This window comes from Akebia trifoliata, chromosome 16 (genome assembly GCF_017979445.1).
Source record: "Akebia trifoliata isolate Shusen 1 chromosome 16, ASM1797944v1, whole genome shotgun sequence".
NCBI lineage: Eukaryota > Viridiplantae > Streptophyta > Magnoliopsida > Ranunculales > Lardizabalaceae > Akebia > Akebia trifoliata.
This window is the reverse complement of record NC_141390.1, coordinates 16243661-16268231: the sequence shown is the minus strand read 5'-3', so window position 1 is coordinate 16268231 and position 24571 is coordinate 16243661. Positions and strand designations below refer to the sequence as shown.

General features: G+C 33.6%; 1 long non-coding RNA gene across 1 annotated transcript; it reads left to right on the top strand.

The window, feature by feature from the left end:
• The first annotated feature begins 7952 nt into the window (after positions 1-7952).
• LOC147382640 (uncharacterized) lies at positions 7953-23635 on the top strand. Its single transcript, XR_015173732.1, has 3 exons — positions 7953-8180; positions 10430-10706; positions 22661-23635. It is a non-coding gene; the product is annotated as an uncharacterized LOC147382640 (long non-coding RNA).
• Positions 23636-24571: the final 936 nt, after the last annotated feature.

The following is a 24571-nucleotide window of genomic DNA, read 5'->3' as shown; positions in this document are numbered from 1 at the left end:
TTATTTCAGAAGGATTTGTGTGTTCTAAGTAAAAGTTGGTGTGCCAATCGAACATATCTTTACAATATTAAAATATTAAAAAGTATTTTTAAGTAGATTTAGTTAATCCACCAAGTCTACTTAGCTGCTTGATTGACATTTCATCCGACTTTAATTCATCAAGTCAACTAAGTGCCTTGATTGGCATTTCATCCTAGTTGATTTTATAAGGAAAAAAAAAAAAAAAAATTAAACATAAAAAATTTATATTCATATGTTGGGGAATAACCACATGAATAATGATCAATGCATGCGGTTTTGGTAGGCGACTACCGTGGTAAGGGCAAAGAATTGCACATATTTTTCCTGTGTATCCCAATGAAAAATATCTATAATTACCCACTATTATTTTTTTCAAAAATAAAAGACTAAAAAATTTAGCCGGCCAGTACTAAATCAATATCATACTTACGTGAGAGGCTGGAATTTCAGTTGGAAGTTGCACGTGGTAGAGTGATTTGGGCAGATCTCACGATGAGATAAGTGAAGATTTGATTTAGTTTCGTTAGAGAGAAAGCGCACAAGATTTGATTTAGCTTATACCACCTGATACATGTAATTTAGTCCCTCTCTTAAAGGAATTAGAGGAAAATATTGGGTAACTATATATAAGCATAAGAACACTTCTATTTAATATGATACCAAACCTACTCAAAATGAAAAAAGACAAGAGCAAGAGGTTGGAAATTCTGTTTCAAATCAATATTTCAATTTTAATTTCCTCGATAGCTGACAATCGAGGAAAAACAGGTTTTGAAGGGATCAATACAGATTTCCTCGGGATTCATTCTTCAAATAACTTCCCATGTAAGCGGTACATCAAACTTAGTTTTTTGGAAACTAGACAAATCGTAACAATCCATGCAAGCCCAACTTAAAATACACATATTTTAATTACATTCTGCAAGAAAACCTTGTATATCTCTTTGGCCTATAGAATTCCATGCCTCACCTTATAGCTTTCGAGCCAAATTTTAGAATGAATTACCATTCGGATACACCTTCTTAATCCTACTAAAGATACTGCAACCATTTTTCTTCTCTTTGGGATTGCAACTTCTCTCCTCTTTCTTTTCTTTTTCTTCCTTTATTTTCTTCATCTTCTTCTCATGGAACTTTCGCATTACGTACACTTCAGCCAAACTGAATCCATCCGAAGACATTGTCAAAAACCAAGATAATTAAGAGCTTGTGTGGGTCAGATGTGTGTAAGGTGATGAGATTATTGTAGTCTATGATGGTCTAAGGTTCAGGTATTTATAGAAGTATATTTTGTCTTGGTGGTCAAGTTATCTTGGTGATCAAGCTATATTTTTATTCCATTGTTGTTCTCATCGGTGACAATTTTAGTTTTGTTCTTATTCTCATAAGTCATAATATGGGGCATATTAAAAAGTGGTCCTTGTGTGCGTTGATATCTCATCCTTTTGAAGTTAGCCATTAGCCACCACTGTGTGCCACGTCATACTTCATGATTGGGGGTTGTGGGCAGTAAAATTTAAAGAGACCTTGCAACTCTCTAAATCATCTAGAAATCCTTAAGATCAGGTTTTGACATACACATTTAAATTAGGGCCCATTGATTGAGATGAGTCTTATATGATTTTGATTTGGACTTTCGCAAATAAAGTCCACAATCTAAAATAAAGTTAAGTGATCCACATATTAAATGTTGGGCCCCACACCTAAATAAATGAGTTTGGCACACCAACAATCCTTAAAATTGAATTTGGACGAGTTTAGCCTTTAAACAAATCAATCAATTTTTTTTAAATTAAAGCATAATTGAAAAGTTAAATTATCTTTAAGTTTATAAATACCAAAACCTCCTTCATTGGAAAGGGGATCTGGATCGCTTTTTCTTTGAAGACAGAAGCTCTCCCTCTAAAGAAGAAGAAGTTCTCAAACCCTCCTCTAGAGGTAAAATAAATTTCTTGAAGAGACTCAAACTTCGATTAAAGAGAAATTCAAACTTAAAAACTTTATCCAAAAGTCAAGAAATCCTTTTTAACCGATAAAATGCTAAGTCTGGAAAGAAGAAAATTTACAAAAATATCTACAAAAGATCAAGTACAAGAAAATCCACCACCAAAGCAATGTTTTCAATCGATCACACATAAAGCATGAAGAGAAGAAAGCTATGCACTTCATCTTAACTTTTCTATTTTATTGTTAATCAAAGGAAAACACTAAGATTTTTATCTCCTTTCATTCAAATCAATAAAATTATTTGAGATCTTATTTTACAAATCTTGAGATAGATCTGTGAAATTTATTGACAACAGAGGTATATAGTCAGAAAAAATCTGACTAATCACCCATTATTCATTCTAAATTTTTTATTTTATCCGACCTTCAAAAACAAGAGAGAAATTTTTAGGAAGTTGAAGATGATGATTGATTTTGGAAAGAAACTAGAAAAAATCATTTGTATAATCCCCAAGAAGTTTACTGAAATTTTTACAGTGAACTTATCTGAATTAACCCAATTGAACTCCATCAAATTATTGTTGAATGTGATTTTTTTTGTTTGTTTTGATGACGGGTGTTCCAGATCCATAAGCCTGACTAATAGGTGTAAGGCAACTGACCTCTTAGAGCACTATATCTCGCCCCAATCCCTCAAGTACATGCAATACCTCACAAATCACACATACCAGGTAAACAAGGAAAAATCCTTATGGGTGGCCAATGAGGGTCGAATATGAACTTAGTTACCATAATTGGACAAAGAAAAAAGTTAAGATATGATTTTAACAAAAAAATGCTTTCTTGACTTTGTAAGGAAGAAAGGTCTTACCATCCATTGCCAAAACAGAACCTTAAGATGCGTAACAAATCTTGAGATTTTGTTTTGATGGTGGATGCGTCTTAGTAAAGCGTTTTTTCCTTAGTAAGTTAGTAAGGCTAGCCGGACTCTAATTTTTAATATATCGTTTCACCAAATTTTGACACACCAATCTTTATGAAATGTATAATTTTTTAATTTCAAAAGGATTGGTGTGTTCTAAGTAAAAGTTGGTGTGTTAATATAACATATCTTTACAATATTAAAATATTAAAAAAGTATTTTTAAGTAGATTTATTTAATTCACCAAGTCTACTTATTGGCCTGATTGACATTTCATCCGAGTTTAATTCATCAAGTCAAATTAGTGCCTTGATTGGCATTTCATCCTAGTTGAATTATTTTTTATTTATTTTAAAATAAACATTAAAAATTATAGTCATATGTTTTTTTTTTTTGAAATATAAAGATAGACGAGGCTCATTACGAGGAAGAACCACATGAATAATAATGAATGCACACGGTTTTAGTACACGGCTAATGTGGCAAAGGCACACAACTGCACATTTTTTTCCTATGTATCCTGACGAAAAAGATCTATGGTTCTGTGCCCTTCCCACGTTAGTTGCATACCCAACCACGTACCAAAACTACGTGCATTCATCACGACTTTACCCACATAGAGGTGCAGTCAATGATATGATTATCTTTACTATTATAATGAGAGAAGGTGGAGTAGAAGTGGTTCGACACTAAAATTTCAATGGTTATAAATGCCCCTACTTTTATATTTAAATTTAATATAATCAAGGTCATTTTTATAAAAAATCAAGAAAATTGCAATATAATCACTTTACTTAGTTTGTGTGTGTTTGCACATGCCACCTTCTGGTTAGTTATAACGGTAGATCAATTGATAATTTGGGTCAAATTATGATTTATTAAAGAGTTGATTTTGATCATTGATCAAGAAAAAAGTGTGGTATAATTAAGAGAAGATCATGATCATAGATCGAGATCAAATTGTGATTTAACGAAGGGATGGTCTTGATTGTTAATTTGATCACTTTGTTCAATCAGATCCTAATCATTAATCTAATCACTATGTTCGAGTCAGTATTTGCGCATAGGGACCCTTGCATAATTGCATGGCATCGATTGTCTCCAAGAAGTGCTATTTGAAATTAACCTTTGAACCATTGGAATATGTACAATTATGTTGTTTGGTGAATAGTATTTAAAAGTTATATATATATATATAATCCAATTTCTCAAAAAAGATCATTTAAAGTGGGGAGAGCTTCCGTGCTTCCACTTCTCGAGATAGGCTTTATACCTTAGTGATGACTTTGTTCTTGATCAAGATACTTTTCTTCAATTCTTCTTTAACTTCGAATTGTAGAAGGAAAGAAAGCAAAAGGAAAAGGCCCCGATGCGGTGCCTGTCAAAGATCCTTCGAAGATTAAGTTAGTTAAATAGTGATGATCAAAATAAATGGAGAGTTTGTGAGGATAAGATAATGAATAGTATATTTGCAAAGGAAGTTTTCTTTTTAGGGTGTATGAGAAGATTTTCTGAATCCTCTCTTGCACTGTGTTTGGAATAAGAGAAAAGAAGAGAAAATAAATGAGTCTCTTGTTTGGATTGTTAAGTGGGGAGAGAAGAGAAAAAATGATGAGTTTTCTTTCTGTCTAAAAGTGGAGAGAAATAGAGAGAAACCCTTTAAAAATATTTTATATATCCAACTTTGCCCCTAAATCTCTTTTATGATTTTTAAAATTCCAAACTCGTCCCAATTGATCTCATGTCAATCCAAATATGGTGGAGAGAAATTGAATTTCTCTTCTCTTCTCATCTCATCTCTTAATGTATTTCTTTTCTCCCAACTCAAACAAAGTGTTAGTCTTTGGTAAGTGTCACCATACTACAGGTTGAGGTGGAATGCCAAATGAGGTGCAACCTAGATGGAGGTTGTTGGTTTTATCTTTGAATTTCTTATTCATCTCCCATTAATATTCATACTTGAGTGTGATTAATAATGTCACAATGTAATTAATGTCGAGTTGGGGTGATTTCACTGTTTAGGAGTTGGTGGGTCAAGGAATGTCTTAATCACCTATATATTGATAAATACTTGTGAATATTGCATTAAATAAGATATTTGACCCAAGGAAGAGCTTAGATTGATATGTACCAAGGTAAATATATTTGATTTCGATTTCCTTTTGAAATTTGGGTGCAAGTTGGATACATATATTCTTTAAACAATTAGATAAATAGTCGGATATGAATATCCTTGGCAAAAGTGGGTAAAAGATCGGATATGGATAATCGAATATAATGTTGGATAAGGATACGGATATATGTTTTATCCAACCCACACCCGACCCATTGCAAGCCCTTCTCATTTCCTTCTTCATTGTTTAGTCACTACGGCTCAAATTATTAAAAACAATTAAAAATAGTGGAAAAAAACGACGGACTATAGCCGTCGTTTATATACGACGTTTTTCATCAGTCATTAGGCCCTTAATGACGTTTATAATAGTCAATTAGAAACAACTAATTTAATCCGTCATTAATTAAGTTAAAGAACCACTATTGCCATACCAACTTTTATTAATGTTACACCGATTCGTGTGGTGTTAATAACAATTGAGTACCACTATTGCCACACCAACTTTTACTAATGTTATATTTATTGGTGTGGCGTTAATAAAAATTGGGTGCCACTATTTGCTGCACCAAGTTTTACTAATGTTACACTAATTGGTGTGGCGTTAACAAAAATTGGATGCCATTATTTACCGCACCAACTTTTACTAATGATACACCAATTGGTGTTCCAGTAGTAAAAATTGAATGACAACTCAAATTTTTTTTGCATCTTCTTAGTCTAAAAAAACCTAGAATTTGAAATCTTTAAAGAACAAACCCCATTTTAGATTTCTTCTCTCCCGATTTAGAGTTTCAGTCTTACGAAATCAGGCGAGGTTCGTGCGACACCATCTTCTTCAGCCCACACGGTAGTTCTTCCTCTCTCTCTCTCTCTCTCTCTCAGGCATAATGTTTGCTTGAATAGTGGAGATTTCTAATGGTGAATAGATTGTCATTCCACATATGTTGATTGATCACTTCTTAACCTTTATTTATTCGCAGATCTCAAAGTTCTGTTACAGATTCTACGATTCCAATATTAATTCGAAGGTTGGCTCACATATATTTAGATTGTTGGTTCTACTCATCTCTTGAGGCTTAGTAGATTGAGCTTGTTTGTTTGATCTGGTTGGATATCTTCTCGATTTTTTGGTATGATTTTAACGATCCTCATTGATTTTTTTAGTTTCTGGAATGAAATTCACTTATCTCCTTTAAGAAAATTTTATCACTCATCTGTGAAATTTGCTGTTGTTTTGAAATTATGCATTTTTTTTTGTTGATTTTGTTCTCTCACGGAGAATTCAAGTTCCTGCGAGTCTGATTCGAGTGAGAAGTTTTGTGATTCTCTCATCTAAGCGAATGATTTTTTTTTTTTTTATTTTATTTTTTACACCAAAATGTTTTTAATTCCTTATCTTATAATATGTCTTGCAAAAATTCTTTACCTTCTTATCAAAAATTTCATGGAGTCATCTACTTCTCCAAATTCTATTTTGTTGTTGAGGGTAAATAAAGATTGAAGATGATACCGATTTTTGGGGAGAAAATCAAATCCGTTTAGAATTTGAATCTGAGGGCATTTGAGCCAATTATGCTAGTCTTTTATAGAAGACCATCAAAAGAGGCATGCTATCACCTTGTTAGCAATTCGGAATACGGCAAAAATCCAGTCACAAATTTGATAAATGAAAAATATGGAGCATATGCTTCATTCATGTATTATCCGTCTCATTTCAAAAATTTGAAAACAAAAAATTCGGTATTATAATAGTGATGTTAGTAATGATGGTGATGATGAATTGGTGATGTTAATGGTGATGGTGTAGGTGATAAAGGGACAAGCCCGGCATGCTGATGAATTGGTAAGTTCAATATCATGTTAGGAATGAAATATGTATATCTTGCTCATTTACATATTTGACTGTTTCATTTATAGAGTAAAGAAGATCCTCATAAGGAGATTACCAGGATAGACATATACATTACCAGTCATGCCAAGAGTCAACAAATGGTGAGAAGAATTTATTTAACTGTTTAGCACCCTTCCATGCCTTAATTTGCCAGCCATGACATGATATATATTCCTTAGATTAACTCCCGTGGGTAGGAGAAACGTTAAGATACAGTGAGAATGAAATGGTGGGTGAGTGTTTTTGAGTCCCACCTTGAACTAACTCAAATTTATCATCAATCCTTCACATACACTTCACTTTTATTGTACATTCTTCATTTTTGTTATCATATAATTATATCATTTTTGTGGCAATCCGATAAATCTATATTATTTTTGTTGTAAGTTATTGCTTAGAATGGGCTTCTTATATGCTTAGCAAAGATAAAAATAAAAATGGGCTTAGGAGGGCCTATAGTTATTTGTGATTTCTGAATGTTGGGATCCTTCTAAAAATGGGCTTAGGAGGGCCTATAGCTATTCGTGAATCTTGACCTTTCAAATGGTGGGTCGTCGCATTCTAAATGTCAGTTTAGCCGTTGATAGTCATATTAATTATTTTTAATCCATGTTCACACGTGACTATATTAAAATTATCAATCCTAATTTATGTTCTATTTAACACTAAAAATGTCAGTTACACGATTTGTACACTTTTGATTAAATTGGAAGAGATCAATCTCACAAATATGGTTTTCTTTGATGTATTATGATGATCTGTTTGTATGTTATTAGATCAGTTTTAAATTATGTAATTAAATATGTTTGTATGTTAAATTATGTTCTTTGTCATAAAGGTAGTGGTTTTAATAATATTTCTTAATTATTATTTATTTTGCAGGAGGCCATCAATAGAATGATTACTAATGACTCTTCTAATAAACATGACGATTTAGATCATGACCCCGTGGCTGTGGTATGTGCATGTCGTGTAGTAGGTATTGATATTAGTAAGTATGATATCATATCGTTAGTAGGTATTGATATTATACATTTTTTGTACAGGTTTGTGGTCCTAATAGTCAGGGTCATGTTTGGGGATTGGGTTCAGGTGTTTATAAGACTTCTATGCGTGCTTCAATTCCTTACAAGTAAGGCTTGGCATATGTGACGACAATCCTTCATAATAGAGTGGATAAGTTGACGGAAGAGATGCAAAAGATGAATGAGACTTTACAACAATCAAAATTTTCTATTAAGACACTAATGCGGTCTTCCACCAATCTCGGCAGTTTTTCACAGGTATAACATTGATTTTCAACCGACATTTTCTTGAACGTATTCGTTTCAAATTTTATACTTCCTTGTCTTTCCACCCATCCATCTCAACATTCTCATAATTGGGAACTTGGAATCTATATGACAGATATGACTTCCAATAGACCCCCATAAATATATGTGATGGGTTAATTAGTGATAAACTTGATGTACACTAAATGAAATGCTAGCCCTGACGTTTTAAGTCATTTTCTGGTTTCTTTATGTACGTTAATTATTATGCCATGTAGTTGGATGACCGTATATATGCCACCAGACTGTGAAGCTAGGTGATGTTTTAAGTTGTTTTCTGGTTTCTTTATATACGTTAATAATTACGATATCTCTTGGAGATTCCCCGTAATGTAAGTAAAACAAAAATTGCCCCCTAATATGATGGTAAAATTCTGACCTGAAAATGTATTAGTGATTTGGAACCATCATTTGGGATTTTGTTTCAATACACTTAAAGAGGATAGGGAGAACCGCTTTTATCAGATGCTATGTTCTTCTCTGTAATCATGTGAGGTAAGCTACTGCAAAATGATAGATTGAGATTACCTTTTTGTTTTGTATGAGATCTCTTTTTCTGCTACTCAACCCATCATATCTAGAATTTTGCAAATGCTTAACATGCTAATATTTAACTTGATATCGACATTGGCACCAGATATCTTTTGCTTCACATTGGGTTTTTTTGTGACACATGAACCTTCATGTCACCCTCCACTCAAATGCCACGTGCTCTTTTTTGAGCCCCACTGATTCCATGAACATTTACACCCCTCAAAATCTATTTGATTGATGATTACCCAAAAAATACCCAAATGCAATTGCTAATGACAATGATCAAGCTGATTGGTATAGGTCCGCCAAGAAGTGGTACAAAAGTTCATTAGGTCAATGGGCCCAAAAAGTGTCACCACACTGGAAAGGTGTGGGTTGGTGGACGTCAAGGTTTTTTGTTGAATGTAATGGGTCAGATGATTTTGGTCAACTGATGGTCACTTCTTTGAATATGATAGGTTTATGCCATCCTCCTTAATGGGCATAATCTATGCAATGTTGGTGGTTAACGCCAGATCTCCTTAAACTTTAAAAAAATAAAAAAATTGGTTTTAACTCACAAATTATATTTCAATTTAGTTGCTTTAAAAATTGGATGTTTGGCTTCGATTTCTTTTAGATACTTTTGCTAATTTATTTGTACATTACCCATGCAGATACGGCCCCCACTACTCATATGTTACAACTGATTTCTTCAATTTCTTTTAAAAATTTGTTTCCTTTAAAAATGCTTTAAATATTTCTGTAGATATTTCTTTTAGTGAACTTTGCAATGGTGGTGGTGGTTTTTTATGTGCACCTATGAATGGCTGCAATGTGAGTAGGTGTCCTACTGAAATTTATCCTTTTTTTTTGGCCTGATAATTCAGATTGATTTGATTCAAACAAACTCATTGAAATTACTTATAGAAGTTAAACAAATATGAAACTATACTATTCAAATGTAAAAGACTAATTTAGTAGAAGTAAAAAAATACAAATATTTTTCATAAATCGTAAATTGGGATATGAGATTCACTTTAATTAGAAAGTAAGTAAATAATAGATAAACACTAGCAAGTATTGCTTGGCACTTTTCCTCTTTTTTCACTTGCAAGCCCCCAGTCTATTGAGAGTTTTGCTGGTGCGTAACACGGGTGTACTGAAGAATATTGGCTCCTATATCTAGAATATGGAACTGAATTCTAGTTGTGGTTATCAGACATATTTAATGTATTAGAACACAAAATTAGGAAGCAAAGTAAAACCATCAGACTTGACCTCTTGAAAGCATTAAGAGGGCTTTGATATGCCTTGGATGTTTTTCTAATTACTTCTTAGATCTTTGATATTTTTTTTATACTAAAGGTTTTGGATCTCCATTGGTAGATGGTTAATAAGAGGGCTTTGATACTCAGCAATATGAGCTCATGGAGTGGGTATTGGTAGGGTGATTGATCTCAAGATACTTGGCAGATTTTAAAAAAACTTCACCTATTCTTTGTCGAAGTGTTTGTAGAATCTATTAGAATTGAACACATCACAGATCATTGATACAACAGGAAATATGATACTAGATTTAGAGATGGAGTTGGCACTTGAGCTTCTGAAGCCTTTTCCAACAAATATAAAACTTATTTAAAGGAGTGAACTATTATTACAATGATATTGTTTACATGACTTTGTAGGTAAGGCTCGATTCTTCACATCATGAGTCACATTCGGACCCATCAAACATACAGACAGGTCCTTGTAAGGTGAATCGTTTACAACGACCACATGATTGTGTTACCAAAGGAAGAGTGATCGGTGCATCTAATCTAGATTCATATAGTAATGATATCCTTATAGATGAGGTCCTTGATGGGAATGTGATTCTACAAAGTTGAGAAGGAACATTCGTTGATTTGACATGTGGTGATGTTATTGATTGGCCCAAATTTAGAATAAAGTTCTACTAAAGAGGTACTTTCTTAGTTGCATTCTTCTTTTTATATTAATATATCTTTTAAGCTTTGCATATCAGAAAAAATATTGTGAGCATGTATGTTAACTTAAAAGTCTATTCTTGGTTTTTAAAATTAATATTGTAGCTATCTAGATTTCCAATATGGTTATGTGATAACTCAAACATGTTGATTTTTAGTTTAGTGGATCTAAGGGATGCTGATCATTCATTTTTTGCTTTTAACATTTTAGTTATGATCCTTATTGCGCAGAAAACACATCTCATTGTTTCTCATGTTGGAGAACAAAAGTTTTTGAGAGGTAGTTTATCATCATTAGAGGCGGTGTTGGTGGTGTTGACATGTTGCTGAGTTGGTAGACATTTTGAAATAGTACAGTAAAAGGAGGTCTTAGATGTTGATTTTCAATTTTTTTAATATGTAATCTTTCTTCGAGATTGGAAATTTTCTAATATGCATAGGTTGGATTACTTATTTTTTTAGTAATGAACCTTGATTTTAGTTGTAACTATTTGGATCAAAACCTATATCATGAAAACGAAGTATTTAACTGTTCAATGCAATTTTCAATTTTTCTCACGTGAAAAATATTAAAAACGACAAACAACGATTTGTTATTTCTGAATATTGATTTCTTATGGCAAAGAGAGAAGAAGTTAGAATAAATCTTAATTTCGAAATTGAATGTAAAAGAAAAATATTACCTAAAAAGAAATTGTTGAGGCGTGCACAAAGCACTGTCCTAAAACGAAATTCGCCCATGCTACGGTACCACAGTCTGTAGGTGTTCGTTCTGCAGGATTCAACAACCCACATATCCAAAAGGGTACTCTAAATTGGAACGTAACTTCGAACTCGACGATGTTGTGTGCTCTCACAACGAATAATAGATTACTGATAATTCGAAATATAAAATAATAGAGAAAATCAAGTAGTTTAAATCGATTAAACAATTGATATAAATAAAAGAGAAAGTGACTGTTTAAAACAGTCACAAACTGGTTCCCAACAGACACATTGTGCTGGTTCAGAATAAACACACTGGTTCAAAACAAAATTTAAATTTAAAAAACGTCTAGAATTTTTAAATAAAAACGGACCTTAAAAATTAAAGCAAAAACGGGCCTTTGCGCGTACCCACGTGAGGTGTAAATCCGAGAATTTGCACCCCCCCTGCGCGCACGCATTAAGGTTTTCGGACCGGTGGATCCAAATTCCAATTAGAACCATGGGTTTCCCTCTTGGACTCCCGTGTGCGCACGTGAGCCCGCCCACTACTTTTATCCACTTTAAAGTTATTAGAAGTACAACTACTTAATAATTGCAAATCAATTCTTCTCCTAGTCGATGTAGGACTAAAATTACTCAAGGCAAAATTAAAACATTCAACTAAACATTAAGCAATAAAGTAAAAAGCATAAAGCATAAAGTAAAAAGCAAAAGCAAACATGGGATTTAAATACCCTATGGTTAATAGATTGATTTACCATATGGTTGCAATTAAATGAATATTAAAGGGTTTTCTAATTCAACCCTCTAAATTCCAACAATCCCCCACATGAATGCAGAAAATTCAAAATAAAAATATATAAAATATATAAAGAGAGAGCACTTTGAACAATCATGTTTCAGTATAGGTGTCTTTTGGACTTAAACCTTATCTAGTATAAGTCTATCGGATTTACAAGTCGATCAGTGGACTTTAAGCCTTGAACTGTCAATCTTTAGTGTAAACCTAAACAATAGACTATACACACAGATTACTCAATCAATTATCAAGTTCTATCGATGGTGTTCATTTTGGCCTTAAACATATCCTGGTATCATGAGTGCTTTAGAGAGCTTATCCTTAACTCTCATAGAATCGGCTCAATTCTACACTCATTTAGGTGTGCCTATGAGAAGTACCTTGATATACTCCACTTTTACAAGTATAGATAACATTAAAAATTATAATTCAACCTTTCTGTTTTACAAGCAACACTAAACACTTCATAGGAATGGATTTGGAACACTCTATTCCATTAGTGTTTTCTTTTTAAATTACATTCAACTGGTTTTCCCATTGAACTTAGTTTTTGGGATCTCCAATCAATTAGGTTGGGTTTCCATTGAAATAATTTTTAATCAGTAGACTTTAGGCCCATTCCCTTCGAAGTTGTTGCAACTAACTCACTAGATAATCCTTTTGTTAGAGGATCCGCCAAATTTTCCTTAGACTTTACAAAGTCAATAGAAATAATTCCATTAGAGAGTAGTTGTTTTACAGAGTTGTGTCTCCGTTTAATATGCCTTGACTTCCCATTATATACATTATTTTTTGCTCTTGCAATGGCAGCTTGGTTGTCACAATGAATAGATATTGCAGATATTGATTTAGGCCAAATAGGAATGTTAACAAGAAAATTCCTTAGCCACTCAGCTTCTTCACCAGTCTTGTCCATGGCAATAAACTCAGATTCCATGGTGGAACGAGCTATACACGTTTGTTTGGTGGATTTCCATGAGATTGCTGCACCTCCAAATGTAAAGATATAGCCACTAGTGGATTTCGACTCTTCCGAGTCTGATATCCAATTGGCATCACTGTATCCTTCTAATACGGCAGGATATTATAATGCAGCCTATAAGTCATGGTATACTTTAAGTATCTCATAATCCTTACCAAAGCTTCCTAGTGATCATGTCCTGGGTTGCTAGTGTATCTACTTAATATATTTACTGAATATGCAATATCAGGTCTAGTACAGTTCATAATATACATTAAACAACCAATAACTTGAGAATATTCTAATTGAGAAACACCTTTACCAATATTTTTCATTAACTTACAATTTGAATCAAAATGTGTTTTTGCAGGAATACAATCAAACAGATTAAAATGTTTTAGAACATTTTCAATATAGTTAGATTGTGATAAACCAAATTCATTATTATTTCTAAAATTTTTTATTTCAACAATTACATTAATAGGACCTAAGTCTTTCATGTCAAAATTTCTAGACAATAATTTTTTAGTTTGATTTATAACATTTATATTAGATCCAAAAATTAGCATGTCATCTACATATAGGCAAATAATCACATAAGAATCAAAGATAGTTTTATAATAAACACATTTATCAGCTTCATTGATTCTAAATCCATTAGATATCATTATAGTATCAAATTTTTTATGCCACTGTTTTGGAGCTTGTTTTAAACCATATAAGGATTTAATTAATCTACAAACTTTATTTTCATGTCCTTTAATTACAAATTCTTTCGGTTGATCCATATATATTTCTTCATTAAGTTCTCCATTTAAAAATGCAGTTTTTACATCAATTTGATGAATTTCTAATTTATAAATGGAAGCTATAGCAATAAGAATTCTAATAGAAGTGATCCTAGTAACAAGAGAATAATGTTAAAAAAATCAATGCCTTATTTTTGCTTGTACCTTTTAGCCACTAATCTGGTTTTAAACTTATCTATAGTTCCATCAGATTTTAATTTTATTTTAAAAAACTATTTACAACCAATTGTTTTATTACTAGGAGGTAGATTAACTAATTCTCAAGGGTTATTACTCATAATTGAATCCATTTCACTATTTATAACTTCTTTCCAAAATGGAGCGTCAGGTATTGAAATTGCATCTTTAAAAGTCTAAGGATCTCCTTCTAAGAGAAAACTAATAAAATCAGGTCCAAATGATGTTGCTATTCTAGTTCTTTTACTTCTCCTAGGTTCTATATCATATTCTTGTTCTCTAAATTCATTATTAGATAATTCAATGTGAGATCTTCTTAATGGTTTTTCAATTTTATCCTTACAAGGATATACATCCTCAAACAAGTCAGCATCCTTGGATTCAATTATAGTGTTACGATTAATATCATTTATATCAGATTTATATACAAAAAATCTGTATGCACTACTATTAATAGCATATCCAATAAAAATACAATCTATTGTTTTAGGACCTAATTTTGTTCTTTTAGGTAAAGGGACAGCCACTTTGGCTAAACACCCCTACACTTTCATGTATTTAAAAGTAGGTGTTCTACCGTTCCAAAGTTCATAAGGTGATTTTTCATAATTCTTTAATGGAATTTTATTTAAAATATAACAAGATGTTAAAAGAGCTTCTGCCCATAAATTTAAAGGTACACCTGAACTAACAAGTAAAGAGTTTACCATGTCTTTTAAAGTTCTATTTTTCCTCGTTGCTATACCATTTTATTGGGTAGAATAAGGAGCATTAGTTTGATGTATTATTCCATTTTCGTAACAAAATATAGTTAGAGGATTAGATTCATATTCTCCTCCTCGGTCAGATCTTAAAATTTTAATTTTATTTTCAAGTTGATTTTCAACTTTTAATTTATAAATTTTAAACATTTCCAATGCTTCATCTTTACTACTTAAAAGATATATCATACAAAATCTAGTGTAATCGTCAATAAAAGTTATGAAATATTTTTTACCGCCTCTAGATTGAATGTATTTGAGATCACATAAATCAGAATGTATTAATTCTAAAGGTTTTGTACATCTTTCAATATTTTTAAAAGGTTTTTTAACAAATTTTGATTCAATACAAATTTCACATTTTTTATATACATCAATATGCATTTTAGGAATCATACCACTATTCATTAACTTGATAACTAATTTATTATTAACAAGGCCTAATCTAGCATTTCAAATATTAGAATACTCAGAAACATAAGCAAAAGAATTAATATTATTAATAGAATAAAAAATTATATTGAGTTTAAATAACCCATCACATAGATAGCCCTTGCCCACAAACATTCCATTCTTTGTAACTATACATTTATCAGACTCAAACACCATTTTGAAGCCTCTCTTGCTTAAAAGAGAACCTGAAACCAGATTTCTTCGAATGTCTGGAGCATGAAGTACGTCATTTAGAGTCAGAACTTTGCCAGATGTGAAATTCACATTCAATTTTCCTTTTCCGATCACAGCGGATGTGGAAGCATTTCCCATGAATAACTTTTCATCTCCAACATTGTTATAAGAGAAAAATATGCTTCTTTCAGAGCATATGTGTTTGGTGGCTCCCGTATCCAACCACCAATCATTGGTATTTCCTACCAGATTCACTTTTGAAACAATCGCTGATAGGTTCTGAGTTTCAGTCACATTGGCTTGTTCATGTTTTTTATGGTGTTGCTGATTTTTCCTTTTGCAACAGTCCTTAGCCCGATGTCCATGTTTATTGTAAAAATAACAATTTTCCTTGATTTTCTGGATATTGGCTTTTAGACCATGCAAGTTTTTCTTTACATATTTTTCTGAAATCTGGGTTTAAACTTTCTAGTGAATTCGAAAGGTTCTTCTTCCATTATATTCGCTTTAGAAATCATAGAGTTTGTTTCACTCTTCTTCTCATTCTTTCGGTTATCCTCTTCAATTCTAAGTCTTATCACTAGATCCTCGAGTCCCATTTCCTTTCTTTTATGCTTCAAATTATTTTTGAAGTCTTTCCAAGATGGTGGTAATTTTTCAATTATCGATCCAACTTGGAATCCTTCATTTATACTCATGCCTTCAGCATGAATCTCATGAATAAGGATTTGGAGCTCTTTGGATTGTGATACAACTGACTTAGAGTCTACCATCTTAAAATCTAGAAAAGGCTCACCAACAAATTTCTTTGTGCCGGCATCTTCTAAAGTATATTTCTTTTCAAGAATTTCCCACAATATTTTAACAGACTCAATAGAGGAATACACCTTATAAAAAACAGTACTTAATCCATTTATGATATAATTCCGGCACATGAACTTGGAATGTTCCCATTTTCAATATTCGGTTCTTTTGATTTGGTCATCCTCATCATCATCTAAAGAAACTGGTTCTTGAGTGATGATATGAGCCAAATGTAATGTTGTTAAATAAAACAACATTTTCTGTTGCCAGAATTTAAAATTCTTTCCATCGAATTTATCGAGTTTTTCACTATGCACGGAATTAGAGACTGTCTCCATAAAAATCAGTAAAAAATAAAATTTCGTTTTAGATTGTTATTTCTGAATACTGATTTCTTATAGTAAATTCTCGGATTTACATCTCACGTGGGTGCGCGCAAAGGCCCGTTTTTGCTTTAATTTTCAAGATAATCGATTTAAACTACTTGATTTTCTCTGTTATTTTATATTTTCGAATTATCAGTAATTTATTATTCGTTGTGAGAGGACACAACATTGTCGAGTTCGAAGTTACGTTCCAATTTAGAGTACCCTTTTGGATACGTGGATTGTTGCCTACAGACTGTGGTACCGTAGCAGGGGCGAATTTCGTTTTAGGACAGTGCTTTGTGCACACCTCAACCATTTCTTTTTAGGTAATATTTTTCTTTTACATTCAATTTCGAAATTAACATTCTTGTGAGCTCTTTTGTGCCTTATAAAATTTTGAGAAATTTACCATCCCTTGGACAAAAGATCAAGAAATTACGATGACATTACACATTCATATGATATTTAAGAAATCACATTTTTTTACTATTATAATACTTTAAAAAAAACACAGTACGATAGAAGGGCAAAAATTATATTACAAAAAAAGCCAGGTTAGCCTGATTAAAGTAGTAAGATTTCAAATCTTACCAGGGGTGGTTGGCCCCACAAGATCACCACATTGTAGGACTGCAACCTGGGTGGGCTGGCCCAAGCTTAACCCATGCTCAACCGGATTGATGAGTGAGCCAAGGTTAAGTTATGGGGAAAATTAGTTGAGCCTAAGTTAGAATATCTCAACCTGACCTCAATTTGAGCTGAGCTCGGATTGAGGGACCCCGATTCAACTCGAATCCTACGCTTATATACTAGAATAAAAATATTTTCAAATGATTAAGTATTTTTTTTTTTTAACTTTTTGATTCCATCTTAGTATTATGGCTTGTAGACAATTGGATGTTATTAATGTGGACTTTAATTAATTATAGTTTATCTATATATTCTCTCAATGATGGATTTGGGGGTTATATGCGATTTTATTCACTACGTCAAAATGCGCCCAAAACAATGACTCTGGGTTGTTGTTTTCCATTTAATGATGGCTCCTAAAGTCACAAATGTCGTCGTTAAAAACATAGTAGCTTTTGTACAATGACTGACAATAATTGTCAAAAAAAATGACTGTCCATAGCCGTTGGGAATTCTGGGAATTTTTTATTTTAACGACTACCTAGAACAATCTTTTTTTTTTTTTTTTTAATTTTCAATTAAAAAAAATTGGTCACTTTTTATTTGTGAATTGTGATTCCTGCACAAACACACAAAACTCTAATATTCATGAAAAAAAATCACATAAATCAAGAAAAAATGGTGACTAGGCAATATGATGCATACTAAGCTCAAGTGAAACCACCAAGCCCTTTGATCAAGTAATATTCATGAGAAAAAAAATCTTAACTGCCAAATGTCTAATTATAGTACATTGATGGAGGATGAGAGAAATTCGACAGTTCTAGGCTGCTGAATCTAGAGAACATCACAAATTATCGGACCGTCAAATTTTGATTTTTAAAATTTATGGGCCTTGGCCCATCGAATTTGACTAAATCCAAGCAAATTCAACAGACCTTGAGATCAAAATTACCCTTTTTCCACTTGGTGATGGTAGTAAACATGAGCCCCATGAGCCCCATGAGGTGTTATTTGGTCAACATGGTAGTCCGCATGGGCCCATGATTGAAGATTAGCTTCAATCTTTTTTTAAAGACGTAATTTTTTTTTTTTTTGAAGACTATGGCTATGCTTGGTATTCTGCAAATTTGGGTATACTACAAATCTTTTCCAAATGCAAATGATTTCTTGGCAAATCTTTTGTATGGACCACCTAAATTCTTGAGAAATTCCTACAAATGGTTGGCAGCACAAAAAGTATGGCAAACCATTTGCATACATGTATGACACCAACTTGTGCATCTTCTCCTCTATTAACAATTCCAAACAAATCAAAATTAATTAAATGAATACAATCATCCATCTCGGCCAAAATTAGAACGTTCCTTTATAACATTTTGAAAAGAATGAAACTTGGAAGAGTTGTGAAAATCTGACTTACCCACGTTAGATACTGAATTGACACCCCTGACTTGATAGGTTCGAGAATCGTATATCTGCTCTCCTCGAAATACAAAACTGCACCTTTCTATGAGGAAGTGTAATTTTGTATGCCAAGGAGAGCAGATCTATGATTCTTGTATTAGGAAAGCAGATTTCTCACATTAATGAAATCTCTTGATTTATGCTTATTAGTAAATTACCCACATATGGTTAGCCTTGAATTGTGGATTTGTATATTGACCATGACTTGATGTACTTGTATATATATTAGACTATATCAATGGAAAAGTTACTGGTTACACTATCATATTATATTCTTCTTTATGGTATTAGAGCTTATTGGGTTAAACAAGCATTATCTTCTTTCTGTTCCTCTTCTTCTTATTATTCACTTCTGCCAAAATGTCTGAAGAAAATACCAAAATCAATTAAACAAATCTCATTATTTCAAATTCCCTTAATCTTGAAAATAATTTGATTTCCATAAACTCTGCTGCCCAAGCCCCTCTCAAACTTATTCCAGAGAATTATATCTCTTGGCACACACAATGGTATTCGCTTCTCATCGGTTATGACCTCTTTGGCTATGTCAATGGCACCATTTCTTGTCCTCTTACAACAATTAAAGAAAACACCAAAGAAACCATCAACCCCAATCACACCTTTTGGATCCGACAAAATCATCTCCTTAGAAGTGCTCTTGTTGCTTCCCTCTATGCACAAGTCATAGCGTTTATGGCCTCTACAAAATCTTCAAGCGATATCTGGTCCAAACTTGAAACCATGTACGCCAAGCCGACTTGCAGATGTATCATGGGCATCCGTGACACATTAAACAAGACAACCAAAGGCACCACAAACATCTCTGCCTACATGCAAAATATCAAAACTCTTGTTGATTCCATGGTAATGCCAGTGTACCACTGGATGATGATGAGATCGTCTTCCACGTTCTCAATGGCCTTGGGGTTGATTACAAGGAAATAGGTGCTGCCATTCATGCACGCGACACCATTATTTCCTTCAAAGAGTTACACAATATGCTTAGCGATTATGAGGCTTATCTCAAATGAGAACCTCAAACTCATGCTATTCCCATTACTGCCAAATTTGCTAACAAAATTGGCGAAGCAACCACCATCAAAATAGGCAAGGCAAAAATGACAATTACTTCGGTGGCAATCAACAATGTTACGGCCAAGGTCAAAATTACTAACACAAAAATGGTAATAATTACAATCACAATTTCAACAAAGTTGTGTGCCAATTTTGTGATAAGCTAGGACATGTTGCAAAGAATTGTCGTAGACTCCCTGGAGCTATGCTATGGATGTCTCAACCATCCTACCAGCCGTATTCACCAAATTTTGCTGCATAGTAACACCCTTCCTCTACTCCGCCTCATGCTTATGTTGCCGCTCAACCCTCTCAAACCGCTCCTAGTTGGCTCGTTGATTTAAGTGCTTCACATCATGTGACCTCTGATCTTAATAATCTGTCTCTTCACTCAAAGTATGAAGGTCACGATGACATTATGATTGGTGATGGTAAAACTCTCAAAATTACTCATACTAGCACTACCAACCTCTCTTCCTCCAATAAAACCTATTTTCCTTTATGATGTTCTTTGTGTTCCCACCATGACAAAGAATTTAATTTTTGTTTCAAAATTTTGTTCCACTAACAATGTTTCCATTGAATTTTTACCATCTTCATTTGTAGTAAAGGATCTTCATATGGGGGCACATCTAATGGAAGGAATGAATAAAGATGGCATTTATGAGTGGCCTACCAATCACCTACCTCATCTTTTCCAATTCTTTCTCTTGCTAATGTTAAAGCGACTTTTCAAGATTGGCATAATCGCCTTGGTCACCCATCTTCAAAAATTTTGAGTCATGTTATTCATGCTTCTAATTTACCTTTATCATCTTTTGTTCGTCATTTTAAGTCATGTAATTCATGCAAGCGTAATAAAATGCACAAGATTCCTTTTTCAGTTTCATCTCTTCGCAGTAAATCTCCGCTTGAAGTGGTTTATTCTAATGTATGGGGACCCTTTCCAATATAATCTCATGGTCGTTTCAAGTATTATCTTTTATCTTTTGATCATTTTATGAAATACATCTGGTTTTATCCTATAAAACAGAAATCTAAAGTTTCTGTTATCTTTCCAAAATTTGAAGCCGTTGTGGAGAAATACTTTTAATGACCATTAATTTCAATGCATTCTGAAAATAGGGGGGGATTTCTCAAAATGAAAGCTTTCTTTGAAACCAATGTTATTTCCCATTTTCTTACACCTCTGTACACTCCTGAACATAATGGGACTACGGAGCATCAACATCGTCACATTGTCCAAACAAGTTTAACCATGCTCAGTCAAGCCAACCTACCACTCCACTTCTAGTCTCATATTTTTCTTACAGCTGCTTACCTCATCAATCGAATGCCTACACCAATTCTGTCTATGTTTTCTCCTTTCGAAAAGTTGTTTGGGACCTCTCCTAATTATGGCAAGCTTCGAGTATTTGGATGTCTTTGTTATCCTTGGCTTAAACCATATACACATAATAAATTAGAAGCTTGATCAAAGTCGTCTAACTTTCTTGGATATTCTTCCACTCATAGTGCATTTAAATGCTTTGATCCCTCTACAAAAAGAATCTGTGTCACGACATGCTGACTTCGTCGAGTCTACCTTCCCTTATAAGTCTCTTGATACCCTTTTACCCAAAAATTCATCTGAAGGTCTTTCACATTGGTTACCCGCTATCCATGAGCCTACCCATACTTCCTTTTCTATTCAAAATCCCATATTTTTCTTAATCACCCATGTGGGAACTCCTTCCCATAAAAATACCTCTCAAATCTCTCCACCAATCTCTCACTCTCCATGTAATCATTCCTCATTAATTCCTAGTGATCAAATCCCTTCAAATACTCCACAAAATTCTCTACCCTCCTCTTCGTCAACTATCCCATTAATTTCTCTTCCTATTTCGGACAATAATCTTCCTTCCATGGTGCATGGTTATTTGTCAACGCCCTCTTCATTATGTTCCTCTATGAGCAAGTCTCTGCATAAAGATTTCACGCCACAAACGAAGCCGCCCTATGAGCAACAAATCAATGCTTCTCCGCCTTTAATTTCATCACCTACTATTAACCAACGACCACCACCCTTTCCACCTGTTATAAGATCCAAAAATAATATTTTCAAGCCTAACCTACGACATTTCACAGTTGACAAACACACTAATGACCCTATCTTTAAGCCCACCTCACCTACTCAAGCCCTTAAACTCCCGCAATGGCGTGTAGCAATGTCTGATGAGTACAATACATTCAAAATGGTACTTGGCTACTTGTTCCTCTTGCACCCAATCAAAATTGTGTGGGATGCAAATGGGTGTTTTGAATCAAAAAACACCCTGATGGCTCTATTGATCGTTATATGGCACATCTCATAGCAAAGGGTTTTCATAAATGACTAGATTTGGACTATACTAAAACATTTAGTCCGGTTGTATTTCTTCTAGTTGGTCCTTGAGTCAACTTGATGTTAACAATGTCTTCCTTCATGGCCATTTGACCGAGGATGTTTTCATGCAACAACCACCATGTTTCATTGATGCCAGCAATCCATCCTTTGTATGCAAGCTTCATAAGGCTCTCTATGGTCTTAAGCAAGCACCTCATGCTTGGTATAATGAACTGTGCTATTATCTCTTATCTCTTGAGTTCTCTAACTCTCAATATGATAATTTGTTGTTTATATACTCACATGGGAATGTTATGTTATTATTCCTCATTTATGTTAACGATCTTAATCTCACCGACAATTCTCATGTGTTGACAGGTTTTCTCTCAAAGATTTGGGTGCTTTAAATTATTTTCTTGGCGTTGAGGTCAATTCTACCGCAACGGGGCTCTTTCTCTCCCAATAAAAGTACATTCGTGATTTACTTGATCATACCAAAATGCTTGATGCTAATGATGTGCAAACTCCTCTCTCTACAACAGCTACTCTTTCCTTGGTAGATGGTCCTAATCTGGCAAATGCTATTAAGTATCGTCATGTCATCAACAACTTATAATACTTGTCATTTACACGATTGGATATTTCCTACGTCGTCAACAAATTATCTCAATTCATGCACAAGCCAACAACAAATCATTGGGGTACAGTTAAACGGATTTTATGATATCTAAAGGGCACGTTGCATCATGATTTATTCCTTCACAAGAACTCCCTTACCATTCTACATCTTTTTTCCGATGTTAATTGGGTGGGTAACAAGGATGATCGCACCTCCACTAGTGCCTATGTTGTTTTCCTTGACAAAAATCCTATCTCTTGGAGTTCAAATAAACAACGATTTGTTGCCCGCTCCTCTACTGAAGCTAAGTACCTATTTGTTCCTTCTATCACAGCTGAAATATGTTGGATCCAATCTCTTCTTCTTGAACTTCAAATCCCTTCCAAGCCATCGGTTATCTATTCTGACAATGTTGGTACTACTTATTTATGAGCAAATCTGATCTTTCATTCTTGCATGAAGCACATAGCTGTTGACTTCCATTTTGTTTGTGACAAGGTGCAGAATGGTGCTCTTCATGTTACTCATGTCCCTTCTAATGATCAGCTGGCTGATGGACTTACTAAACCTCTCTCTCGACAACGCTTTCACTTTCTTCGATCCAAGATTGGTGTCTCTAATGGGAGCACCATCTTGCGGGGGCATATTAGGAAATCATATTTCTCATATTAATGGAATCCCTTGATTTATTCTTGTTAGTAAATTATCCTACATATGTTTAGCCTTGAATTGTGGATCTGTATATTGACCATGACTTGATGTACTTGTATATATATTACATTGTATCAAAGGAAAAGTTACTTGTTGGATCATCATATTATATTCTTCTTTATCTTGAGCTTGTCAAATCAGGGGTGTCGATTGAGTATGCAACGTGGGTAAGTCAGATTATCACGATTCAACTTGGAAACCATGAATATATTGGTCTCGGGGACTTGAGAATGTCATCAGAGACTCTATGGTTTGTGACTAGGAGCTTAAATAAAAGGAAATAAATGAAGATCGAATAGATGAGAAACTGTTGTGGTTGTCCCTCTCATGAGGTGGGACCAAGAAGTGGGTTGGTAACCAACCACAAACCAATGTTGACTATCTTGGAGTGGTTGGTGAATCTTATTCTCCCCTTTCATCTATAAAAGGGGGAGCCCTTGAGTTCATTCAACACAACAACAATATCACAACACAATAAGACAAAAAAGTTCTCAGTGAGCCACAATTAGTGAGGGTGTGAGTAGGAATCCAAGAATCAATACGTGAAAACTGGAAAATTTGACAGACAAAATTGATGGGCCAAGGCCCACGAATTTTAGAAACTGAATTTTAGCGGTCTAGAGCATCAAAATTCTTGATGTTCCCATATTTGATGGCTTAGAGATGTCGAATTTCTCCATCCTTCATTAATTTGACAGTTTTGACCTATCGAAAAAAAAAATTGACAATGAAAAATTCGATGCCAATTTGACCCCTTCGTCTGTTGAATTTTATGAAATTCGACAACCTAGGGCCGTCAAATTTGGGCTTTTTTCACATTGTGAGTGCATTTTTCTCTTGAAGTTGTAATCCTCCGATTTTTTCTGGATAAGTTATCTTGTTTTGTAACCCCATTATATTCATAGTGGAAGAATTTCCTGGACTAGCATGCTGTGGTTTTTTACGTTCACATTTGAAGG